Genomic DNA, 23,724 nt, shown 5'->3' with positions numbered 1-23,724 from the left:
AGTGGGCATTTGGGCTGTTTCCATTTTTTCTCAATTACCGACGATGCCGTCATCAACATTTTTCAGATGTGCTTCCTTTAGCACGTAGGAGAGTCTGTCTGCTGGAGAGATTCTTTTTTTTATAAATTTATTTATTTATTTGCGTGCAGGCTTTTCTCTAGTTGCAGCGAGCAGGGGCTACTCTTCGTTGCAGTGCACGGGCTTCTCATTGCGGTGCCTTCTCTTGTTGCGGAGCACGGGCTCTAGGGTGTGCAGGCTTCAGTAGTTGTGGCGCACGCGCTCAGTAGTTGTGGCTCGCAGGCTCTAGAGCACAGTCTCGGTAGTTGTGGCGCACGGGCTTAGTTGCTCCGCGGCACGTGGGATCTTCCCGGACCAGGGCTCGAACCCGTGTCTCCTGCATTGGCAGGCGGATTCTTAACCACCGTGCCACCAGGGAAGCCCTGTAGAGATTCTTAAATGTGGCATTTCTGGGATAAATCTGCAGACCTCTCTACCCCTCTCCTCATTTCCTACAAGAACACTGATTCAAACGCTAAATCTGCCAAACAAAGATGTCGTTGGTGAATAGCTGGCTGTAGGGACTAGGGCCAGGGTCCCATCTGATCCCACCACGGGGGTCCCACCACCACCGGGTGCTCTGACAGTGCACCCCCGTGTCGGTGACAGCTGAGAACGGAGAATGGTCGCTAGGGCTCAGAGACGGTCTGTCCCACGGAAAGGACTCACGTGAGGGGCACTTTGTAGGGTCTTCTTTTACGTCAGGGGACCACAGCCCTGTGAGGACACGAGCGCTCCACAGGGGCCTGCAGACCGGCCCCCGGCAGCCCACCCCCAGGCGTCGGACTCTGTCACTCTTCTTGGATGAGGACCTACTGTTGAGGACCTGGACGGTGGGCTTTGGGAAGCAGGGGGACTCTGCAAAGCTGGGGGCTGACGGGGCTGGGTGACACGGCAGCAGGGAGGCGATGGGCATGGCCCCAAGATCCAGCCAGCCCAGAGGAGATGAAAACTCTTATGGGGAAGTAATCGAGTCTTTGCACATCGACAAGGCTTTCTTGAGCCAGAGAAAGGGGGTTTTCCACTTCCCAAGGTGACCCGGCGGCCCCATGGCGTCCACTTTCTAATTCCTTTTGTGCCTCGGTTCCTGTGGCACCCGAACCCTCTCCCCACAGCGTGCTCTCCCCGGCTCCTCTCAAGACTTTCCGGTGACTCCCACACACAGGATCTTCCCTTCCCTCGCTCTGGGGGCCGCAGTCTCTGGCTCAGGGTGGTTGAAGGGCCCCTGAGCCCATCCCTGCCCTCCCCCTGCAGACTGGGGTGCATGTCCCACCCCCATCCTGGATGCCGGAAGGAGGCAGAGAGGAAGGGCTCTCCAGGACGCAGCCCCGGCATGGCAGGGGTACTCCACCCGAGGCCACAGGTAGAGAGAGTCCTCCCAGGGGAACTCTCTGCCCATTGTGAGCCAGTTCAGGGCCTTCTGAGGGATGCAGGGGGGCGCACGGTCCATGTGACGGGGACATGCCCGGAGCTGCCTAAAACAGACAGACAGCAGCTCCTCTGTGTTCTGGGCCCAGCTGAGACAGCTGGACATTCCTGAAGCCTGACCGCAGCAGCCGGCTGCCCTTCCCTGGGCCACCACTAACAGCTGGGCCCCACCCCCCAGCCAGGAGGCGCAGGCCCGTGCGGGATGTGCTGCCGGAACAGTGTAAGGAGATTTAGGCAAGACGAGAGGCTAAGGAAAGGGTCCAGAAAAAGGCCCCCGTTTTCAGACCACTTCATCTCATTTAGTGCATCTTCAGCGGACACTTGCTAAGTGCAAGGCTCTGGGCTATGTAGGAGATTCATTGCTTTGATTCCGCAGACATTTGTTTAGTGCTTATTTTGTGCATGGCTCTGCACTGGGTGAGGGGACACGGGGAGGACCAGGTTAGAGTCCTTGTTCTTGGGCTCACAATCTGCTAGGGGAGCATCAGGTCAGGACGAGGGTGAGGCTGGGAGGGCACGGGGTCAGGAAGGCGCTCACTTCCAGGACCAGCCCGTCCTTGTATGAACCCGGAGGGGACACCTCCATAATCTTTGTGCCATCTAATTGGCTGTTATACCCGTCTGTTTATTTCTTAATTTCAGTTATTGAACACTTCAGTTCTAGACTTTCCATTTGATTCTTTTGAAACGCATTCCAGCATCGTGTCATCTAGTTCCTTGAGCGCATCAATCAGTTATTTAAAATTTTCTATCTGACAAATCCAATACCTAGGCCATCTGAGGTTCTGTTTGTAATGTTTGTATTTTTCCGTTGGTTGCTGTTCCAATGATCTTGTCTTCTGACATCCCTGGTGATTTTTTAATTAAATGCTGGACACTGTGTTTTTAAAATTACCGAGTTTAACTGAAGTTCTGGATGGTTTTAACTTTGTGCAGATAAGACTTACTTTTGCTTAGACAGATATTTGGGTTTACTTCTGGTAGATAATCCGAATCCCATTTGGACTGTGGGCTGAAGTGGGCTTTTGTGTTTGAGAGGGCAAGTCTGTTTCCTTTAGGGCACTCAGACTTCTAGACGGTCCTGCAGAGATCCTGAGCCGTGCCCCCTCTCTGCCCCCTGAACCTCTTCTTGGGGACGAATAGTTGCTTTTGTCCCTCGAGTCCCGAACCAGCGCTGGGAGCTCTGCTTGGGTTCTCAGACGCAAGAGGCGCTGAAGTTGGGATCATCTTTCTGAACTTCCCTTTTCTCTGGAATCCTGGTTCCTCAGCTCCTTGCTGACTTAGCAATTCTCTCCATGGCCTCCAAAGAATTGATCTTCTGCTTATTATCCAGATTTTCTAGCTGTTTTCAGCAGAACAGTTAGTCTAAAAAACTAACCCACCCCTCCTGGGAGTGGAAAATCAGTCTCACTTTTGAGAGCAACAAGTGTACCCATCGTTTTCTTTACGGACGGTGCTTTTTGGTGCTGCTGTGGTTTTCCCAGGAACGCCTTTGCTATCCTCAAACCATGCAAATATTTTCCCACATTATTTCCCAAAACATTTTTAGCTTTCCCTTTCATATCTGTCTTTAATTCGTCTAAAATTGATTTTTAGTGTGGTGCTGGGGAGGGGACTGTGGTGGCTCAAAAGCCTCAAGGTTGAGGACGAGAGCTGCACTATCGCCTTTGGTTGCCACTCCTGTCAAGCTGTTAGGCCCCGCCGTTTTGCAGTTCTTTTGTTTTAAAAATGCTAATTCACATCCACATTCCTCTCTGGATCCAAGTGTTTTTTCTTCCTGGCTTTTGTGACAAGACCCTTTACAGAGCCCTTGTCATTCTTGCCACTCACCGGTCTCGTTGGAAGGTGTCCAGCCCAGGACCTGGCTGCGTCTGTTAAATCCCGAAACTGAGGAACGATTCCTTTTGCTGTCTGTGTGGGGAAGAGGCCAGAGTGCAGTGAGCGCTGGTCTGAAACGGGCTCCTGTCCGAGGGGCTGGACAGAGCAGGTCGGTTATTGGAACATAGATGAGGAATCTGCTTGAAGCCGGCCGGGGCTCTGGGAAGTCGCAGCTGTTGCAAGTGGCTGCGGGGTGACACCCAGGCCTGGGGAGAGGTCAGGGCTGCAAGACAGCCAGGGGGGGTGCCTGAGCTCCGAGTCCAAGGTCCTCACCACGTTCAGAGGGGGCCTGAGGGCTTGGCAAGGGGCCCCTCTGCACCGTTTCTCCTCCACCGTGACCAGGTTTACCCCGCGATTCCAGACGGCGGCCAGGACAGGGCTGAGGACAGCAGCTCTGGGGGGACAGGGTCAGAAGCAGGCAGTTCTGGGGGGGATGGCTGCCCAGAGGCACGTCGGGGGCCCCCCTCATCGCCTCCGTCTCAGGCGAGGGGCGCCCGCAGCCAGGCCAGAGCTTTCCCGCCTCCTGTGTGAGGGCTGCTGCGGCCCTGATGACTGGAGTTCACCGCGTGGACTCCTGGCCCAGCTCACAGGTGGGAACAGGGCGGCACACGGCCAGTTTGTCCCAGCTGCTCACCTGGAGGACGTGGCTTAAACCTGCGGCCAGAGACAGGCCTGCCGGGGCCACCCACCCCCGCCCCCATGGCCACAGTGGGAGCCCACCTGCGGGCAGGGCTGGGTCTGGGGAGCAGACAGTTCCCCAGCGAGAGATTCAGAGTCAAGCCTGCTTCACACACCCACCCAGCAGAGAATTCTCTGAGACCTGGAACCCAGAGCCATGGTTCCAGATCCTCCCCGCAAAGGCCCTGGAGCCCCGGGGATGTGAGAAGGAGCCATTGGGTGGAGGGGCCCCTGCTCTGCTCCTGGGGAGACCAAGGGGCGTGTGCTGGGGTGGAGCGGGCCAGGGCGGGGTGGGAGGGACAGAGGCTTCGTCCTGATGCTGCCAGCAGATCCAAGGGCTGGAAACAAAAGAGGCAGCTCGGAACGGGGGGGAAAGCAGTTCCCCCTTACAGTGGGTTGAATACCATCCTCCTTAATTCACGTCCACCCAGAACCTCAGAACGTGACCTTATTTGGAAATAGGGTCTTGGCGGATGTAATTAAAGTTCAGATGAGGTCACGCTGGATTAGGGAGGGTCCAACCCAATGACTGGTGTCTTTATAAGAAGAGAAACAGAGACAGACACGCACAGAGGAGAAGCCATATGAGGATGGCCGGAGCTGGAGCGAGGCGTCCACCCGCCGAGGAACACCACGGATTGCCTGCAGCCACGGGAAGCAGGGGAGAGGCCTGGGACGGACTCTCCTTGGCGGCCGCAGAAGGAACCAACCCTGCCGACTCCTTGATCTCGGACTTCCAGCTTCTGAACGTGAGAGGGTAAAGCCCCCAGTTTGTGGTAGTTTGTTACGGCTGCTCTAGGAAGCAATGACACCCCCAACTGACCCTCACCACCCCATCTGCACCCGGAAGAGGGTCAGGCCTGTCAGCAGGTCACCTGAACTCCCGAGGTCAGCGGCGGGGAGCATGGACTTGGGCTCCTCAGGGATTAGTGAGGCCAGGTTGCTGGGACAAGTCAAGAGACCCCAAGGAAATGCTGGGCTCTGGGCAGCAAAGGGCGGCCAGCATGGCCTGGGCTGACCACCCACTGGATGGCCGGCTTCTAGAGGAGAGCATCCCCTGCTCCAGAGTTTCCTGCAATGAGGTCAACCTCAGAAACGCCAGAGAGAAGGGGAAATTGCTCTGAAATGTTGGGGTCCCGTCCCTTGAGCAGGGAAAGGCGGGGAGAGAATGGGGTGTGTGACATTGCCTCTGGTGGTTCTGGCGACCCGAGGCCTTCTGAGGTGGTCAGGGTCCTGGCCTTAACCGAGGGGTCGTGAAATAGCAGCAGCCCAACAACAAACTAAAACTGCCTGAATCACAGGTGGAGGGAAAACATCAACGTGGTTGTCTCTAGGGAGGAGAATTTGTTTTCTCTATTACTTTTCTGTATTTTCTAAATTTTCTATAATGATGACATGTCTCTTTGAAAATGAAAAAAGAAATTCCTTTGTAAAGGGTCTTGGCTAATAGGAATGAACACTGACTTGCAGGTCACAAGTACCCACAATTTTAGGAATAGGACAGTGACCTGGCAGCCTGCTGATGTGGAGGATGGTTTCCTACCCATTGCCAGATACGACTGAGCGGCCTGTGGGCAGGATGCAATTATTTGCTGGTTTGGAAACCAGTGATTCATGGTTTTAGATCAGCAGTTCTCAAAAGAGTTCTCAGCTGATCTTTAGATCACGTCAGAACCCTTTCCATGTGTTTGAGCTCTATCTACCGTATTTACAGCATTAGCAATTAGAGTAGAGAAAATTTTAAACATTTACTTGTCAATTCATTAAAAATTAACCACAGCAAACTCAATACATGTCATGACAAATAATACTTTTGATGAAAAATAGCTATAGTTTCCAAAAGAAAAACAAGGGAGGAAAGGGGCTTTAATTTTTTTTTTTTGGCGGATCTCTTTAGCGTGTGGCTTTAATACAAGATGGCTGGATTCTTCTGCTTCTGCACTCGATCTGTTGTTTTATATTATCTGGGTTGGTGTATAAGAAGAAAAGCCGGCCTCACACAGGTATGTAATTGGAAAAGAAAGGAGCATTTTATCAGCATTTTTCAGGTAGTTATAGATATTGTTCTTTGACACCACTCTAACCTGACAGTTTCTTGAAATTAGTTACAATGTAGATTCTGACAGCCTTCCGAGCTTTCCCCCCACTGCCCCATTCTAACAGAGTGGGAGGTCAAGGGCAGTGGAACTGGTCCGCGGGACGCGGCGCTCTGATGGAACAGGGCAGTGGGCTGGTCCGCGGGACGCGGCACTCTGATGGAACAGGGCAGTGAGCTGGTCCGCGGGACGCGGCACTCTGATGGAACAGGGCAGTGAGCTGGTCCGCGGGATGCGGCAACTCTGATGGAACAGGGCAGTGGGCTGGTCCGCGGGACGCGGCGCTCTGATGGAACAGGGCAGTGAGCTGGTCCGCGGGACGCGGCGCTCTGATGGAACAGGGCAGTGGGCTGGTCCGCGGGACGCGGCGCTCTGATGGAACAGGGCAGTGGGCTGGTCCGCGGGACACGGCACTCTGATGGAACAGGGCAGTGAGCTGGTCGGCGGGACGCGGCAACTCTGATGGAACAGGGCAGTGAGCTGGTCCGCGGGACGCGGCACTCTGATGGAACAGGGCAGTGAGCTGGTCCGCGGGACGCGGCACTCTGATGGAACAGGGCAGTGAGCTGGTCCGCGGGACGCGGCACTCTGATGGAACAGGGCAGTGGGCTGGTCCGCGGGACGCGGCGCTCTGATGGAACAGGGCAGTGAGCTGGTCTGCGGGACGCGGCGCTCTGATGGAACAGGGCAGTGAGCTGATCCGCGGGACGCGGCAACTCTGATGGAACAGGGCAGTGAGCTGGTCTGCGGGACGCGGCGCTCTGATGGAACAGGGCAGTGAGCTGGTCCGCGGGACGCGGCGCTCTGATGGAACAGGGCAGTGAGCTGGTCCGCGGGACGCGATGCTCTGATGGAACAGGGCAGTGGGCTGGTCCGCGGGACGTGGCGCTCTGATGGAACAGGGCAGTGGGCTGGTCCGCGGGATGCGGCAACTCTGATGGAACAGGGCAGTGAGCTGGTCCGCGGGATGCGGCACTCTGATGGAACAGGGCAGTGAGCTGGTCCGCGGGATGCGGCAACTCTGATGGAACAGGGCAGTGGGCTGGTCCGCGGGACGCGGCGCTCTGATGGAACAGGGCAGTGAGCTGGTCCGCGGGACGCGGCGCTCTGATGGAACAGGGCAGTGGGCTGGTCCGCGGGACGCGGCACTCTGATGGAACAGGGCAGTGAGCTGGTCCGCGGGATGCGGCAACTCTGATGGAACAGGGCAGTGAGCTGGTCCGCGGGACGCGGCACTCTGATGGAACAGGGCAGTGGGCTGGTCCGCGGGATGCGGCACTCTGATGGAACAGGGCAGTGAGCTGGTCTGCGGGATGCGGCAACTCTGATGGAACAGGGCAGTGAGCTGATCCGCGGGACGCGGCAACTCTGATGGAACAGGGCAGTGAGCTGGTCCGCGGGACGCGGCGCTCTGATGGAACAGGGCAGTGAGCTGGTCCGCGGGACGCGGCGCTCTGATGGAACAGGGCAGTGAGCTGGTCCGCGGGATGCGGCAACTCTGATGGAACAGGGCAGTGAGCTGGTCCGCGGGACGCGGCACTCTGATGGAACAGGGCAGTGGGCTGGTCCGCGGGACGCGGCGCTCTGATGGAACAGGGCAGTGGGCTGGTCCGCGGGACGCGGCGCTCTGATGGAACAGGGCAGTGGGCTGGTCCGCGGGACGCGGCGCTCTGATGGAACAGGGCAGTGGGCTGGTCCGCGGGACGCGGCGCTCTGATGGAACAGGGCAGTGGGCTGGTCCGCGGGACGCGGCGCTCTGATGGAACAGGGCAGTGGGCTGGTCCGCGGGACGCGGCGCTCTGATGGAACAGGGCAGTGAGCGGGTCCGCGGGACGCGGCGCTCTGATGGAACAGGGCAGTGAGCTGGTCCGCGGGACGCGGCGCTCTGATGGAACAGGGCAGTGAGCTGGTCCGCGGGACGCGGCGCTCTGATGGAACAGGGCAGTGAGCTGGTCCGCGGGACGCGGCGCTCTGATGGAACAGGGCAGTGAGCTGGTCCGCGGGACGCGGCGCTCTGATGGAACAGGGCAGTGAGCTGGTCCGCGGGACGCGGCGCTCTGATGGAACAGGGCAGTGGGCTGGTCCACGGGACGCGGCGCTCTGATGGAACAGGGCAGTGGGCTGGTCCGCGGGACGCGGCGCTCTGATGGAACAGGGCAGTGGGCTGGTCCGCGGGACGCGGCGCTCTGATGGAACAGGGCAGTGGGCTGGTCCGCGGGACGCGGCAACTCTGATGGAACAGGGCAGTGAGCTGGTCCGCGGGATGCGGCACTCTGATGGAACAGGGCAGTGAGCTGGTCCGCGGGACGCGGCACTCTGATGGAACAGGGCAGTGAGCTGGTCCGCGGGATGCGGGAACAAGGGCAGTGAGCTGTCCGCGGGATGCGGCAACTCTGATGGAACAGGGCAGTGAGCTGGTCCGCGGGACGCAGCACTCTGATGGAACAGGGCAGTGAGCTGGTCCGCGGTATGCGGGAACCAGGGCAGTGAGCTGGTCCGCGGGATGCGGCAACTCTGATGGAACAGGGCAGTGAGCTGGTCCGCGGGATGCGGCACTCTGATGGAACAGGGCAGTGAGCTGGTCCGCGGGACGCGGCACTCTGATGGAACAGGGCAGTGAGCTGGTCCGCGGGATGCGGGAACAAGGGCAGTGAGCTGGTCTGCGGGATGCGGCAACTCTGATGGAACAGGGCAGTGAGCTGGTCCGCGGGATGCGGGAACAAGGGCAGTGGGAGCAGCTGGGGAGCCCCAGGCTGTTGACTTGAATACCTAATGAGACAGCAGGACCGCCTAGGGAAGAAAGCGCAAGATGAACTATTGAGTATTCTGAGCTACAAGTGGACAACGTCACAGGTGACATTCTTGCTCCTTGCTTGGAGAGAATGCTCGAAACCTGGCCTTGGAGGCCAGGAAGGCCGGCGGGACCGGGACCCAGGGGCCATCTCAAGTGGGTGGGAGCAGCCCTCCCTCTGCAAGGCCATCGGCATTGCCCAGTGGGGCAGGGGTCTCTGGAGACTCAAGAGTGACCTGTGGGGATGGGGTGACAGGTGAGGAGGGAGCTCATAGGCCCCATGATATCTGTGCCTGAGGACGTGGACACCCCTCCCCGGGGACGGGGCAGGAGGATCCTGAGAAAGCAGGCAGTCTTCCTCCAAGCCCTCCTCCTCTCCCGGCTAGACTCCCGGTCACCTGAGGACAGAGAGTCTTGGGGTCCTGTTCCCCAGCCCTGCCAGGGGGGCCACGTCAGGGTCTGTTGAAAAGAGGTATGAACCAACAGGTAAGTGACTCTTGAACGCATTAGGAGCTTGGGCGCTGGGAGGGCTGGCGGGATAAAGCCAGCCAGGGTCTGGGACTGCCCGGCAGGGGCTCCGTAGCCTTGTCTGAAGGCACTAAGGTCCCCGGGACCTGTGTGCTGTCTCCTGGCTGGCTCTGCTAACCCTCTTATTTAGAAAAAGGTAGAATATGGACGTGGCAGAAAGTAAGAAGGAAGGAAGGAAGGGAGAGAGGAAGGAATTAGACTAGGAAACAGGCAGGCAAACACTGCCCGGGCCCCTCCTCCGCCCCCTCTCAGTCCCGACCTCCAGGGAGGCCCTTGCTGTCAAGAGCTCCTGGGCAGCTCTCAGAACAGGAGGGAGTTTTCGGCGCATGCACTTGCGTGTTGATATATTGATACATATAAACATTTCGAGCTTTTATGAAATTGATCTTGTGGGCCCTTGCTGAGCGTGTTCTGCGTCTGGGCAGGTTTTCCGGGAGCACATGATACTCTGAAGACCTGCACCACAGGCGTCATCGTTCACTAAACCGAACCCTCGGGAGAGCAATTTCAGGATGGTGTTTGCATGACAATAACATGGAGATAATGACATGCAGTGTCGCGTCCATGGTGTGACTTTCTCAGCCTTCTTCTCCTCAGAGGTTCTGGTGGCCGAGTTTCCGGGTCAAAGGGCAGGTGCACTGTGGGTTTGGGTTTGGCCACATTGTTGGAACGTCCCTCCCAGAGGCTGTGCTCACAGGCTGTTCCTGTGGCCTCGGGACCCGATCACCAGCTGGTCCACTCTGCCTGGAGCACTGATGGTGCATTGTCACCCTGTCCGTGTCTCTGTGTAGAGCTGAGCAGTTTTTCCACATTTACTGTCGCTGGGCTGAATTTCAATTCCCATTTTTTTTTTTTTTCTGGACTGAGAAAGCCTCCTTTGGGGGCAAGGCAATTCAATTAAGTTAACTGGAGTGCCCAAAGACACAGCTTTCTGGGATCCAGAGCTGAGGGGCGTGTTATTGGCAGGATCCCCTGCCCCCAGCCCCACTGTGCTCATGAAATTTCCTGGATGAGGCCCAGCAATCAATTAGTTCATCTGGAACGAAGGTCCTTGGGGTCATGGGCCAGCGTCGGGGCCCTGACCCCATGGCAGATGCCCCCTCCTTCCCTGGGGAGCATAGCCCCTCGTCGGTCCCCGTCGGTCCCAAGCCCCCAGGGCCCTGCCTTCCTGGCTGTCACCTGCCAAGTCCTCATGAGGCCTCCTTGCTCCTGATGACCCTCTGCACGGGCGGGACCTGTGATGGGCAGCCCGACGCGGTGCCCGCTGACCAGGCCAGTTGGATCCCCCTTCTCGTGGCAGCTGCTTTATTCCACTTGAGTAGAAACGACCCAACAGAACACAGAGTCTTGGGCCTCCTGAGAGGAAGGTTTTTATGACAGGAGCTTGCGTTCATTGGACGGCTACCGCCAGGCGTCTGATAAAGACTTAACCTGTGTAACATTCTTTAAAGATGGCAAAGCCACTAGGAGGAGGTGACATCAGCCTCATCCTGCAGGACGAGGCCAGGATGGATGAGGCATCTGGGCCACAGAAGGGGGCTTCGGCACAGATAGTGCTGTTGCGTTCTGGCGGGAAGGGGTTGCTGGCGGGCACGGTGCAGGACAGGGCATGTGCGCTGGGATGTCCCCCCACTGCAGGAGAGGGGCACTTTCCCTGTGGGCCAAGCCCCCCTCTTCTTGGAATCACCAGAGGCAGCTCCTTCAGGCGGGCCTTTGGGACAGGAGGCGGGAGAAACACTGTCGGGCCACCTCCTCAGTGTGAGCACCTGGGCTCTGTCCTCTGCACTGGGCACCCATGGATGGTTCTAGAAGGCAAGGGATGCTCTTTTCAGTGGCCTGGGGATGTGGGTGCTGCCCCAGCAGTGAGACCCTACCCCGAGCTCTTGGTGGGCACGGCCCACCCAGGCCCTCCCTGCTCCCCTGGCAGGGCAGCTCTGGACAAACCTTTTCAACCGGTGGGACACCAGAGGAGCCCTGCAGGATGGCGGCCTGGCCCCGTCTCATGAATATGCAACAGCCAGGCCGGTTCTCTGGGTGCCCCCCCCCAAGAGACGGCACTTATCTCTGCCGGTGAATAGGGTGCTATTGTGGGCAGGGCTTCAGAATTTTAATGACTTGCAAAATATAGTTAATTATGTAGAAAGACATCTTCTGCACTTTTTCATGTAAATGAGACAAATTAATTGGCGTTCAGTAGCTGTGAGAAGGCGCCGTCCCAGGAGGGGCGGAGGGAGTCCTTTTCGATTCTGAAGTAGGTGCCTGCCAGAGAGCAAGGTGAAAAGCAGAAACAGAGAAGGGTAATTTCTGATCCGTCCAATTAATCCCAGCACCGGCCGCTCGGGTTGTAACCCAAACCGTGAGAAAGCGCCGCCCGCGGGTTCTCGCCGCTGTGCCGCCGCTGAGAAACCAGGGAACCTGGGGCTGGTCCCCCTCCCTCAGGCCCCCGGTCCTTGGCCAAGTTCCCGAAAGTGGCCCTGGGGGTGGTGACAGTCTGGCCGCTGTGGGGGGATGGGCAGTGTCCACACTGGTTCCAAATCCGTCAGAACATTTGAGTCAAAAAAATCAGCCACTTCAAAGGACTGGAATAAACGTTTCTCCAAAGAAGATGCACAAATGGCCAAGCATGGAAGGATGCTCGACAGTATTAGTCATGAGGGAAATGCAAATCAAAACCACAGTGAGACGGCGCCTCACACCCACGAGGACAGCTACTATCAAAAAAATCCCAGAGATAACAAGCGTTGGTGAAGTTGTGGAGAAGCTGGCAGACTCCTGTGCAGCTGGTGGGGAGGTAAGATGGTGCAGCCACTGTAGAAAACGGTTTGGCAGTTTCTCAAAAGGTGAAACGTAGAATTACGATATGACCCAGCTGTTCCACTTGCGGGCATACACCCAAGAGAACTGAAAGCAGGATCTCGAAGAGATATTTGCACAGCCCTGTTTGCAGCAGCATGACTCACAGTAGCCAATAGGTGGAAGCAACCCTGGTGTCCACTGACCGCTGAATGAGTAAAGAAGATGTGGTCTATCCATGCAGTGGAGTATTATTCACCCTAGGTAATGAAGTTCTGACAGGGGCTGCAACACAGATGAACTTTGAGAACGTTAAGTGAAATAAGCCAGACACAGAAGGACAGGTACTATACGATTCCATTTACGTGAGGTGCCTGCAATAGTCAAGTTCGTAGAGACAGAAGGTAAGTTAGAAGGTACCAGGGCCTGGGGCAGGGGTGTTTCTGTTTAACGGGCACACGGTTTCTGCTGGGGATGATGAAAAAGTTTTAGCTGTAGATAGTGGTGGTGTTTGCACAACACTGTGAATGTATTTGATGCCACTGAACTGTACAATTATGCGTGCAATCATTATTTTTAAAAATCTGCCCCTTAGCATTTGCTGAGACCCCCCCTTGTCCAAGCCTCTGCCTGGCTGTGTAGGTGAGAGGTGGGAGGAAGAAATGAAGACCCCTTCAGGCTTCTCGTCCGAGTTCCCTGTGGACCTCTGTCCAGGGAAGCTGGGCCGGGCGTGGGCAGCCAGGAGCTGCGCTGGTGCCCAGAGGCGCCCTGGCCCTCAGCCCCTCCTTCTCTCTGCTTCCAGGAGCCACCGAGGGTCACTTTACCACACTCCCAGCCCCCAGTCACACCAGATCTGCCCCACTCGGCTCATCTTTCTGAAGCCCCCGGGGCTCGCCCAGCCTGGGTGGGGATGCCATGGCCCCCAGAGGGCCCTGCTCTCCCTGGGAAACGCCGTGGGAGAGCCAGCCGACAATGGGCTTCTATCTCCGGGGAGAAACCAGACCCGGCTCGGCTCAGAAGCCCCCAGCACCACATTCTTATCAGGCCGGACTCCTCAGCGAGTTCCACTTAGGAGGAAACCCGACCTGCCCACGGCTGTCGGAGTCCCCCAGGCTTTGAAAATGAGAATGTGTGACCGAGACCAGCCTCCCAAAGCCTGGCGGGCAGTGTGGCTCCCTGGATCTTTCCAGAAAACTTCCTGAAGCCCCTGGGGAGGGGGGTGGGGAGGGAGTGGGGCCCTGGGGATCTGCGCTGGTCCTTGGAGACGCCACTGCCTGGCCCGGGCACAGGGCGCCTGCCGCAGTCTCTGGATCCTAGCCAGAGCCTCGGAGACAGTGCGTGTTCCCGAGCAGCGGGCCTCACTGCCACGCAGAGTCGCAGACCAGAGCCCTGGACAGACGCCCCCGCCGGCAGCGCGGCAGTCACGTGGAGGAATGCAAAGACGACCTCGTTTCCCAAAGTTGCTGCCTGTGCACCTGCCCCATGTGCAGAGCGCTCGCCTAGCCAAGGCCCTTGCAGCTGGACACAGGGCCCACCCGGAGGGCACGGTGGCTCTTTCCTCAGGGCTCGCCTCCGTGCCTGGGTCCCAGAATAGACCACTGGACACTAAGGCCAGACTAGCTCAGGACAGCTTGGCTCCAGGTCCAAAGCTCAGGCCGCTGGGGACAGAGCTGACCAGGGCCTCCGTGGGCACAGCCCTACAACTCAGGGCCACTCGTGACTCAATATGGGCTGCCCTGGCCCTTTCCGGGAGGAGCCAGCGCCCCTTGTGTGGTCCCTGCCTCCCTGGGCAGCTGGGCAGCTGAGATGCAGTGGGGGGCGGGGATCTCCCCCACTGGCCGCAGCTGCCTCTGGGCACTGCAGCCCTGGAGGTCCCAGCTGTCTCCCAGCACGGCCTGCCCGGGAGGGCCAGAAGGACAGACTCTGGGAAAGGGTCTCCTCCTCCCCTCTCCTTCCTTGCAAAGGCCAAGACTCACACCACAGCCCTGCAGGCCTGGCCACCCAGAGCCCTGCAGGCTGGAGGGCTGCCGGGGCCGGAGTCGCTCGCCCAGACCAAAGGGCCCAGTGTCACAGCTGCTTTGCCACACTGAGAGGTTTGCAGGTCTAGACAGGGATTAGCCAAAATTGCACTAATTTCCTTTTGCATGATGCTCCGGGCGTGAAATCATGCAATGCAGAAGTCACAAGTAGACCCAAATAAGGGACATTCACGTAGATGGAAGATGCTGGAAAGAAGTGTGGTTTCTGGAAGCCCTTGGGGCCGTGGGAACTCAGGGAAACGTGAGCTTGGCTAGGACGGGCCGAGGCCCAGCTTCCACCTAAGGGGCTTGTGGGGGCCTCTTGCCCTTTCTCTTCCATTAATTGTGGCCACAAATCCAAGGGGGTTTAAATTTTGACCAACCTACAAAGTATCCCTCTCTGCTAAGAGTTAGATTACGCTGGTTAAGAACAGTTCCCACCATAACCGATTACCTTCTGTGTGTTAATTAAATGACAGCTCACGGTAGTTCAAAGAAAAGCCATCTTGAAAGAGGAGCTGGCCACAGACCTGCAGCTCCAGCCCTGGGCTCCCCGCCCCTCCTGGAGGTTCCATTTGGTCCCCCTCGTTGCATCTGGTCCTGGACATGGATGCAAAGCCTTGCACCTCCCTGAGCAGACCCTGGCCTGTGTCTGCACGGGGCCGGGGGCCCTTCTGAGGCCTGGCCTGGGTCCCTTCATCTTGGGGTCCTCAGCAGTCCAGACCCTGGAGGCACCCAGAAAATGAGAGAGGGAAGGAGGGGGAGAGAGAGAGACCGCGAGCTGGCCGAGGACTGCGCCTGGCGGCTGCTGGGCACCTGACCCTCTGCTCCTCAGGCTGGCGTGGCCTCTGGGAAGTCTGTCCCTCTGCTGCCCAGGCCCGTTTCCTCCTCCGTGAATGACGACTAAGGGCTGGGGCAGGACGGGGTCTGCAGGAGGGAGCCTGTCCCGCCCCTCCCCTCCCTGACGGGGCAGGGGTATTAGGGCATGGAAAGCAACCAGTCCTGGATGAAAATGTACTCCCTCAGCCCACTTTCTTTAAATAAAAAAGGTTTTGAATGCCCAGGCACTCTGATGGAGAATTGTGCCGTTGAGACAGACGACTTTCAGGGGACCGTTTTTACTCGGTGGCACGATGAGCCCACCGTTCAGAGCTGCCTCTTTCTGTCGGGCGGCCCCTGCGAGCCGGGGCCCCGGGGCGCGGCCGTATCTCTCCGCAGGTGAGATGCTTTCCAGATCACAGCAAGGGGCTTCTGTGGGAATGAGTGGAAACCAACTGAAACTGGCTCAAAGGAAAGGGAAGTGGGCAGTGGAGGATGCAAGGCGAGGGTCTGCAGGATTGAAAGGGAGAGATTTCCCTTCTGAGCTGAAAGGTATTTCAGTCCTAGAACAATGACACAGCCACAAGGGAAAGTCGCCCAGGAGCCTTTGGCCTGCCGGGCTTCTGAGCAGCACGCCTGCCTCTCCTCCCCCGCCCAGGGCCAACAGGTGGGCCACGTGGGGCGGCCCCGGCCGGGGTTAGGCCCCTGGTGAAATGGCCAAACGGGGGCACCGACCCGCCTCCAAGGCTTCAAGGTGGGCGATCAGAACGCAGGGGCAGCGTGGAGGCCGCCTCGAAGGGGTGGCCGATGAGGATCCCGCAGCCCAGGATGAGACCCGCTGTCAGGCAAGAACCCACTCCCAGCGCCAGGCCTGCAGGCTCGGGGACACCCCAGCAGAGGGACGGGCACTCACTGCAAACAAGCGTCAACGCAGACGAGCACCGAAGGACGAAACCCACGGTGGCCTCGCTGGCCCTCCCGGCGCTGCTCTCTTAGAGTAAAGCGTCTTTACAAGGAGCGTTTCCTCACTTTGGTGCATCTACACGCGCCTAAGGGTGTCTGCACACAAATGTGCTCTTAGTTTACATCAGTAGTTACACCTTACGTGTGTGTTGGCTGTTTCCAAGTCATAAACGTCTCAGAGATCTCACCTGTGCTCCGCGGCACAGAGACGTCCGTCGTCCATCCTAGGTAGACGGTGACATGTGTGTCTTCGTCGGCTCGGAGGCCCTGACGGGAACCGTGTCCACTTACATCCGTGAACTCCTCTGACACGAGCTCTGTCCAGGTTGCCGCTCCCAGGTGGGGACTTTGCTATGCTCACAGCCGTGTCCCCAGCGCCAAGGCCGTAAGCTTTGTTCTGGCCCGTGAACGCCTGTCCGCAAACCTGTGTCATCAGCCGTCTACACTTCGGCCAACCCCGCGGCCAGGACGGCGGCTCTGGGGCCTCGCCCGCATTGGCCACGTCCCTGGGAGGCTCAGCGTCTTGCCGGGTGTCTCCCGGGCACTGGCCTTCCTCCTCTTCGAGCCGTCTCCCCCCACCCCGTTCCTCTCTCTTCCTTCTGAGGACTTGCCTCACTGATTGGAGGTCCGTACCTCCTGGAGGCTGATCTTTTGTGTTTGATCTGTCACAGGTGTTTCCTCACCAGCCCCATCGCCTGCCTTTTCACCTGAAATATTCCCTTGCGGATATTTCTCAGCCCTGAAGTTGTTAATATTCATGAGGCTGCAGTCAGTCAGTGTTGCCTCAGAGTCTCTGGGCCTCAGGGCTTGCGCAGTGGGTCACCTGCACCCAAGGTCAGAGGCGTTTTCTGAGAGGTCGCCTGTGCCCTCGGCGTGCGCCCTGGTGGGAGGTCCTGGGCTTGGCAAGGGCATCCCTGCCCTTACCTCTCCTGGTCCGGGAGCCCCCTCGCCCTCACTTCCTCTCTGCTCCCTCCCCCAGCTCGGATCAGCTCCCAGATGGCCTCAGGTGCTTCCAGACACAACCCTGCGGAGGGAAAGGCGGCCTGGAGCCCACGTCATTCATTCATTCATTCATTCATGGAGTCGCCCCTCAGTTCCAAATCACACCACGTGGTGAGGCTCTGTTCCCAGCCATAATTCTCACCCGAGCTCTTTGTACCATGAAATGAGGTGTCTCTAATCCTGGCCCCGGGCCTGACACACTCTCTGCGTGGGGAAGACCAAGTTCCCACCCCCTGGGCAGGCTCTGAGCAGCTGAGGACGGCACACTGAGTTCCCTGAGTCTCTTGTCTGACCTCAGAGAAGCCCGCGATGGACCCCGGGGAGACGGGCTCCCAGAGGAAGCCCCTCCCTCAGCTTGATGCCCGCAGGAAGCACAGGGTCAGACGGGGAGGGCAGGGCCAGGAAGAGTCGGGAGGGCCTGTCGCTCGCCCTGGAGCACTGGACCGGAAGCCCACCCTCTGGGGCTCCTGGCGAGGAAGCGGGGTGGATCAGGCTGCTGGTCCTCGGCCTGGGCCCACCCAGGAGGGACACTCTGCCTGCCGCAGCTCCTGTGTGCAGCCATTCTATAGAGCTTGCTGGACCCAGGACACAGGGCCTTGGGATTACCAGCCAGGTCACCCTGAAACACCTGCCTGGACGGAGATGCCCCGGAGGCCCCCAGCCCACGAGAGCCAGGCAGGCGTGTGAGGCCCCGGGAGGGCCCGGGACCCGGGCTGCACACATCACATCCTGGACCTGAGGTCCCGGTGCCTGCGAGGCAGCCCCTGCTCCGCGCAGCCCCCGACTCAGCCCTCAGTGCAGAGAGGACAGACCTCGGTCCCTACGAACCTCCGCCCTGGGGTCCCCTCTGACTCGCCGCACCCTGACCCACTTGAGCGAAGGTTCTCTGGTCACCAGGGCAGGGCTGCCTGTTTCCTCCTGGGAGCCCCGGACGGGAGGGTCTCAGCTCCTCCCAGCCAGCCTCGGAGCGGCTCCCTCCCGTGTAGGACACTTGCCGCGGAACCACTCACAGAATTAAAATGAACTTTTCCGGAAGAATAAAAACACTGGAACGCCAAAGCCAAGGTGATTCATCACCTAATTAAGAAAATACTCTTCACGGACAGAAAACAAGTTGGCTAAATTATACAAGTTTAATCAGAGCACATAATTTTCTTGTGTGTCCGTGTAATTAATACCGACCAGGCAGTGTGGGGAGATGCGCTGCTTCTAGTCTGCGGACGGAACTGCTGACCCTTCATTGGGGGCTTGAAATAAAAATCAATGCTTCAGCTTAAACATCTGGTCAACTAGGAAAAAATTCCCTGGATTTGTGGATTCTATAACGAGTTAGTCCTTAAAGTAAAAGAAGCCCTGCCCAGCAGGGTCTGCAAAACCCAGGCTGGGTTAGGGAGGACGGGTCCCACGGCTGACCCTGGGCCGAAGGGGAGCTTGATTCCCACTCTGAAATCCCCAGTCAACTTTTTTTTTCCAGCTTTATTGAGCTATAATTGATAATTTAAAAAACTAGATACATTTAAAGTGTACAACTTCATGATTTGATACATGTATGTACACTGTGAAATCACCACAATCAGGCTAAGTAACACTCCATCACCTCCCACAGTTACCATTTTCTTTCTCCTCCTTCCTTCCTTTCTTTCTCTTTCTCTCTCTCCCTCCCTCCCTCCTTCCTTCTTTCTGTTACTGAGTCCAAGCTCATTCTGCTAGCCGCACGACAGGCCAGTAAATCAGGAGACAAGTTGTTGGGACAAGGAATAGCGACTTTATTTGGAAAGCCAGCAGACCAAGAAGATGGTGGGCTAGTGTCCCAAAGAACCATCTCACCCAAGTTAGAATTCAGATTCTTTTATACTAAAAGGGGAGGGGGCGTGGCTGGTTGTTGCAGACTTCTTGGTGTTGGCATCCTTTGTTCTTGCAGCTGTCCATGTCGGTCAGGTCGGGATGTACCTGTAAACCTCCAAGATAAGTGTTATTCTCTGTTCTGCAACTTTTTATCTCTATATGAATAAAAGTGTTATACCTTTAAAGGTCAGAGCCTTGAGCATGGGCAATCCTGTATATTTCAGGCTATAGGCAGCATTCTTAACTTGTAGCAAAAGCAGGAGAATACAAAGGTTAAAGTAAAAGCAGAAACTGATCCAATATGGAGTCAGTCCAAATTACACTTTCTTCTTTCCTTTCCTATTTTTTTTTTTTGTGGTAATAACACTTCAGATCTACCCTCTCAGCAAATTCCAAGTATGCAATATTGTTAACTATAGTCGCATTGCTATGCATTAGAGTAACCAAAACTCTGTACCCTTCGCAGGACATCTCCCCATCTCCCCTCCCCCCAGCCCCTGGCAACACCATTCTACTCTCTGCTTCTAGGAGTTAGACTGTTTCAGATTCCACATGTAAGTGAGATCATGCAGTATCTGTCCTTTTGTGTTTTATGTGACTTATTTCGCTTACCATAATGTCCTCCAGGTTCATCCATGCTGTTGCAAATGGCAGGATGTCCTTGTTTCTTAAGCCCAAGTAATATTCCATTGTCTAAACATAGCATGTGTTCCTCATCCATTCATCCGTCCCAGGTTCGCTGCAGCATTACTCACAACAGCCAAGATATAGAAATAACCAAATGTCCCCGGTCACCTTGACTTCTTTCCTCCACTTCTGACACGTCCAGCTCATGCCCTCCTTTCTACTCTGACCACTTTGGTGCTTTCGGGCCTCCCCGCCTCCAGCGGGCCTCCTACAAGTTCTCCCTGCTGCCAAGGAGGCTCACCCAGACCTGGGGACACAAGTCACCTCCCGCTCAGGTGGTTTTGCAGCCCCCATGGCCTGGGTCTGGGAGGGGAGCCTTCCCCAAACACCTGGCCATGTCAGCTTCTGGGCAGTGTTGGTTGGGAGGCGATGCAGGCTGGGTGGGGGCAGAAGGGAGAGGCTGTGGCTGGGCCAGGGCTGGATCTGGAAGCTCAAGATTGATTTCCCTCCAATCTGGCCATCACTCGGTCTTGTGTTAACCCAAGCAATGGGCCCTTTTCCAAACAAATGCACCCCTCAAAGCTGAGGGGCTGGAATCCTCCAGGGTGGCCTGGGGACGCCCAACCAGAAGACTCCCCACGGTCAACCTGAAGTCCTTTTGCTCAGGTTAGATTCCTTCCTTCCAAGTGGCATGTCAAGTAGGGTTTTCAACCACTGTACTGCAGCCAAGCTCAAAACGTCTTTCACTGAGTTTTTCGAAAATGACACTGTCAGCCTGCCACCCCCCGCCCCCTGCCCATAAATGGGCCAGCAGGAACCCTGCAGGGGAGGCTCTTGCACGCAGGCCTGGGGGCGAAGAGCCGTACAGGAGCTGGGGCTGCCAGCGGGCGTGGGGTACGTGCCCACGTACAAGCTGGAGGCTCCTCTTAGTGGTGACTCTGAGAGCATGTCAGATCCTTCAGGGCTTACTTCCAGCTCTCTCCTTCTGCCTCTCCCTCTCTGTGGGCACCATAACCACCCCCTGCCCCACCCTAGACTCAGGCCAGACCCGCCGGAGCCTTGATGAGGTGCAGCTCCTGGGTCGTCCCCTCCCCGCCAACGCAGCTCTGCTCCTGTGGTTGAATAAATGCTGGGCACACAGTGTTAGTTCAGGCCACAGGCAGATGTTGCATTCTGCAAGCAAAACGGTAGGGTTTGCTGCTGCTGCTGTTTCAGGTTCAAAAGGATCAGCCCATTCTTTTTTCAAAGGGGAATTCAGTAGAGTCTTTCCCTGGTTTGAGTATAAATCAGTTTTTTTTTTTTTTAATTGTTGGTAAGCTTTTCATTTTAAGTTTCTGAAGTGAATCATACACACAGAAAAGCACACAGAGCAGAGGCGTTCGGCTTAATGGATGTTCACCAAGTAAACACATCCATGTAATCAGCACCCAAGTCACGATACGGAGCATTTCCAGCATCCCGGAAGGGTCCCTCCACCTCCTAAAGTAATCCCATTCCCAGAGAGGAGTCTTGCCTGTTTTCAAACCTCTTATACATGGAATAACACGGGATGTAGCGTTTTGTGTGAGGTTCGTCCTGTACAGCACAGCGTTTGTGAGGTTTATGCTTGCTGTGTACAGCGGTAGTCTGGGATTTTTCATTGCCGTATAATATTCCAGTGCATGAATAGATGGACCCGGGCAACCACCACTCGTGGCTTTACGGTTCCTGATACCCACACACTGTCAACAGCCCCCTGGTGCCTATACATATGCATTTGTATTGGGAGTATTTATATACGTACGCATGAAACTGCTGAGTCATGCAATATGCAAACCCCAGCTGTAAGCAGATGCTTCCAAACTGTTTTCCAAAGCAGTGTTGACGACTTAGGCTCCTGTCACTGCTGTACGAGGATTCTGATTGCTCGACATCTCCACATGGGGTATGTTTGTTTGGTCGTTTCAGCCGTTCTTCATGTGTGTGGTTTGAATTTGCTCTTCCCTGTGGGGTGTGAGGCCAGGTGTCCTTCCATATGCATTTGAACCCCTGGAACACCCCTGGTTCTCAAAACCACCTCTTCGAGCCTTTTGCCCACTTTTCCATTCACTTGTCTCTCTTCTTCTGATCTTGAGTTCTTTTTCCATTCTGGATGTGAAACTTGTGTCAGATCTATGTGTTGTCAATATCTAAGTTGAGTCTGCACTTTGCTTTTCACCCTCATTGTTGTCTTTTGATGAAATAAAATGTAGTGTTTGAAAGTAACCTCAGTAGCTGAATCACGGGGGGATCTTCTGAGAATTGCTGACAGCACAGGAGAGGGAGCGAGGGCTCTGCACCCACTCTGTCTGCTCTCGGGGTTTGGGTGCCTCCACCCGGGGTGATGCGGGGATGAGGTCAGACCTGGCCTGAGCAGGTGATGCTAGTGGGGTGGTGCAGAGCCATCCCTGGCTGGACCTCTGGGGCGGGAGAAGGAAACCATGCCCACAGGAGCCTCTGCAAGGAGGGCATCGCAGTGCTAGGCTCCCTGCGGCTTGTCCTGTGACCTTGGGGAGTCACCCTTCCCTTGGCACCTGTGAAGCCAAGGTGTTGCTGTGGAAGACCTCTGAGTACCTCTTGGACCCCTGCCCACGCTTCGTGGGTCCTCCTTCCTTAGCTGTCTCTGCGGCCTGGACAGCAAAGGTTGGGGATCCCGGCTGCCTGGGGCCGACGCCAGCCCCACCTCTTGCTGGCTGTGCAGGCTGGATCCAGCCACTGGCCTCTCTGTGCCCTGCTGCTCTGGGCTGTAGCATGGAGGGGACAAGAGGCCAGCCCAAGGCTGTGGGTGTTCACCCCGGCAGCCAGGGGCCGTGTCATCAGGGGCCGAAGCCACTTTGCTGGGGCCGACCTCCAGCTCTCTAATGCCTGCTGTGTGTCCTTGGGCAGGTTACTCAGCTCTCTGGACCTCAGCCCTCTCACCTGTAAAATGCAGGTAACAATCACACCATCGTCAGTGAGTTAATAGACAGAAGGCGCTCATCAAGGCTTGGTGAGTGTCACTGGTTCACTCCAATCCATCAGGTTGAGATCAACACTTCTTACTAAGGACTTAAAAACCAAGTCTGATTTCATCAAATGTTGTTGTATGTCTTTCAAGATACAAAACTGGAAATCCCATGTTCACCACAAATATTCAACATTCAATATTCAATATTCAATGGATATTTGTTGAATAAAAACTTAATAGTTAGGATTTGACTACAAGTAACAGAAGAACAGATAGTGACTTATATAAAAAAGAGTTATATTTGTCTTGTGAAAATAAGACAAAATATAAATATTTTAAATACATAATATGATACATAATAATAGATTATTAATATATTTAAGGATATTTAAAGATAAATATAAAAATAAGACAGAAAATAAGATGGAGTGAGGCCGCCCATGGTTGATTCCACAGCACCATCAAGGACACTGGTTCTTTCTGTCTTATACCTCCACTAGATTTTGCATGTGGCAATTGTCCTCATTGTTACAATGTGGTTGCTGCACCTCCATGCATCATCTCTGAAGTCCAGGAAGGCAAAGGCAAAAGGAGTAAGTTGTTCTTTGTTATCAGGAAAATAAAAGTTTTCTTTGGAAGCCTCATCCAGAAGGGTTTCTGCTTAGATTTCATTTGCAGGAATCTCTCAGAAAGCCGCCATTTACTAGAAGGAGTCTGGGAAGTTAAGAGGTGAGGGTGGGGCTTGGGGCTGCCATGATCTCTTCACATGATGATTTATGGTAACAAATATCACTCAGGATTATTATAACTTGTTCAGAGTGCATAATTATTTTAATAATCTGCAGAATTTTAAATTTTTATATTTCTTCATAAGGGAAATGTGTCTTCGGTTTTATTTTTTTGTGTTCTGCCTGTTTTGGTATCACAGGTACTTTTGATTTGAAATCACAGACATATCTGTAACTGAATACGGAGTCTTTTGGGGAAATTTTTAAAATAACTCAATATTTTAAGGTTTTCCATCTTTATGGCTGTCTTATGTCTTCAGTAGTCATTTTTGGTAGTTTATATTTTCCTAGAAAATCATTTAGTTTATGGATATTGTAAGATTGCTTTCTACAGAGTTATATACAACATTCTCTTAGAATTAAAAAAAAAATAAAAATCTTTTCTGTGTCTGGTTAAGCCTTTCCTGACAGTATACATTTATGGTTTCTGTCTTTTTTCTTTATTTAC

General features: G+C 55.6%; 1 long non-coding RNA gene across 2 annotated transcripts in view; it reads left to right on the top strand.

Moving 5' to 3' along the window:
• Positions 1-4,369: 4,369 nt before the first annotated feature.
• Positions 4,370-23,724, top strand: part of LOC130708756 (uncharacterized) — a 36,404-nt gene continuing 17,049 nt past the window's right edge. The window contains exons 1-2 of one of the 2 annotated variants that reach the window (XR_009009127.1): positions 4,370-4,798; positions 5,939-6,044. This is a non-coding gene — a long non-coding RNA (uncharacterized LOC130708756). The remainder of the gene's footprint in view (positions 4,799-5,938; positions 6,045-23,724) is intronic. The other variant, XR_009009128.1, reaches the window with a different exon arrangement.

Source organism: Balaenoptera acutorostrata, chromosome 8 (assembly GCF_949987535.1).
Source record: "Balaenoptera acutorostrata chromosome 8, mBalAcu1.1, whole genome shotgun sequence".
NCBI lineage: Eukaryota > Metazoa > Chordata > Mammalia > Artiodactyla > Balaenopteridae > Balaenoptera > Balaenoptera acutorostrata.
The sequence above is the reverse complement of the archived record's forward strand: the minus strand, read 5'-3'. Positions and strand labels throughout refer to the sequence as shown.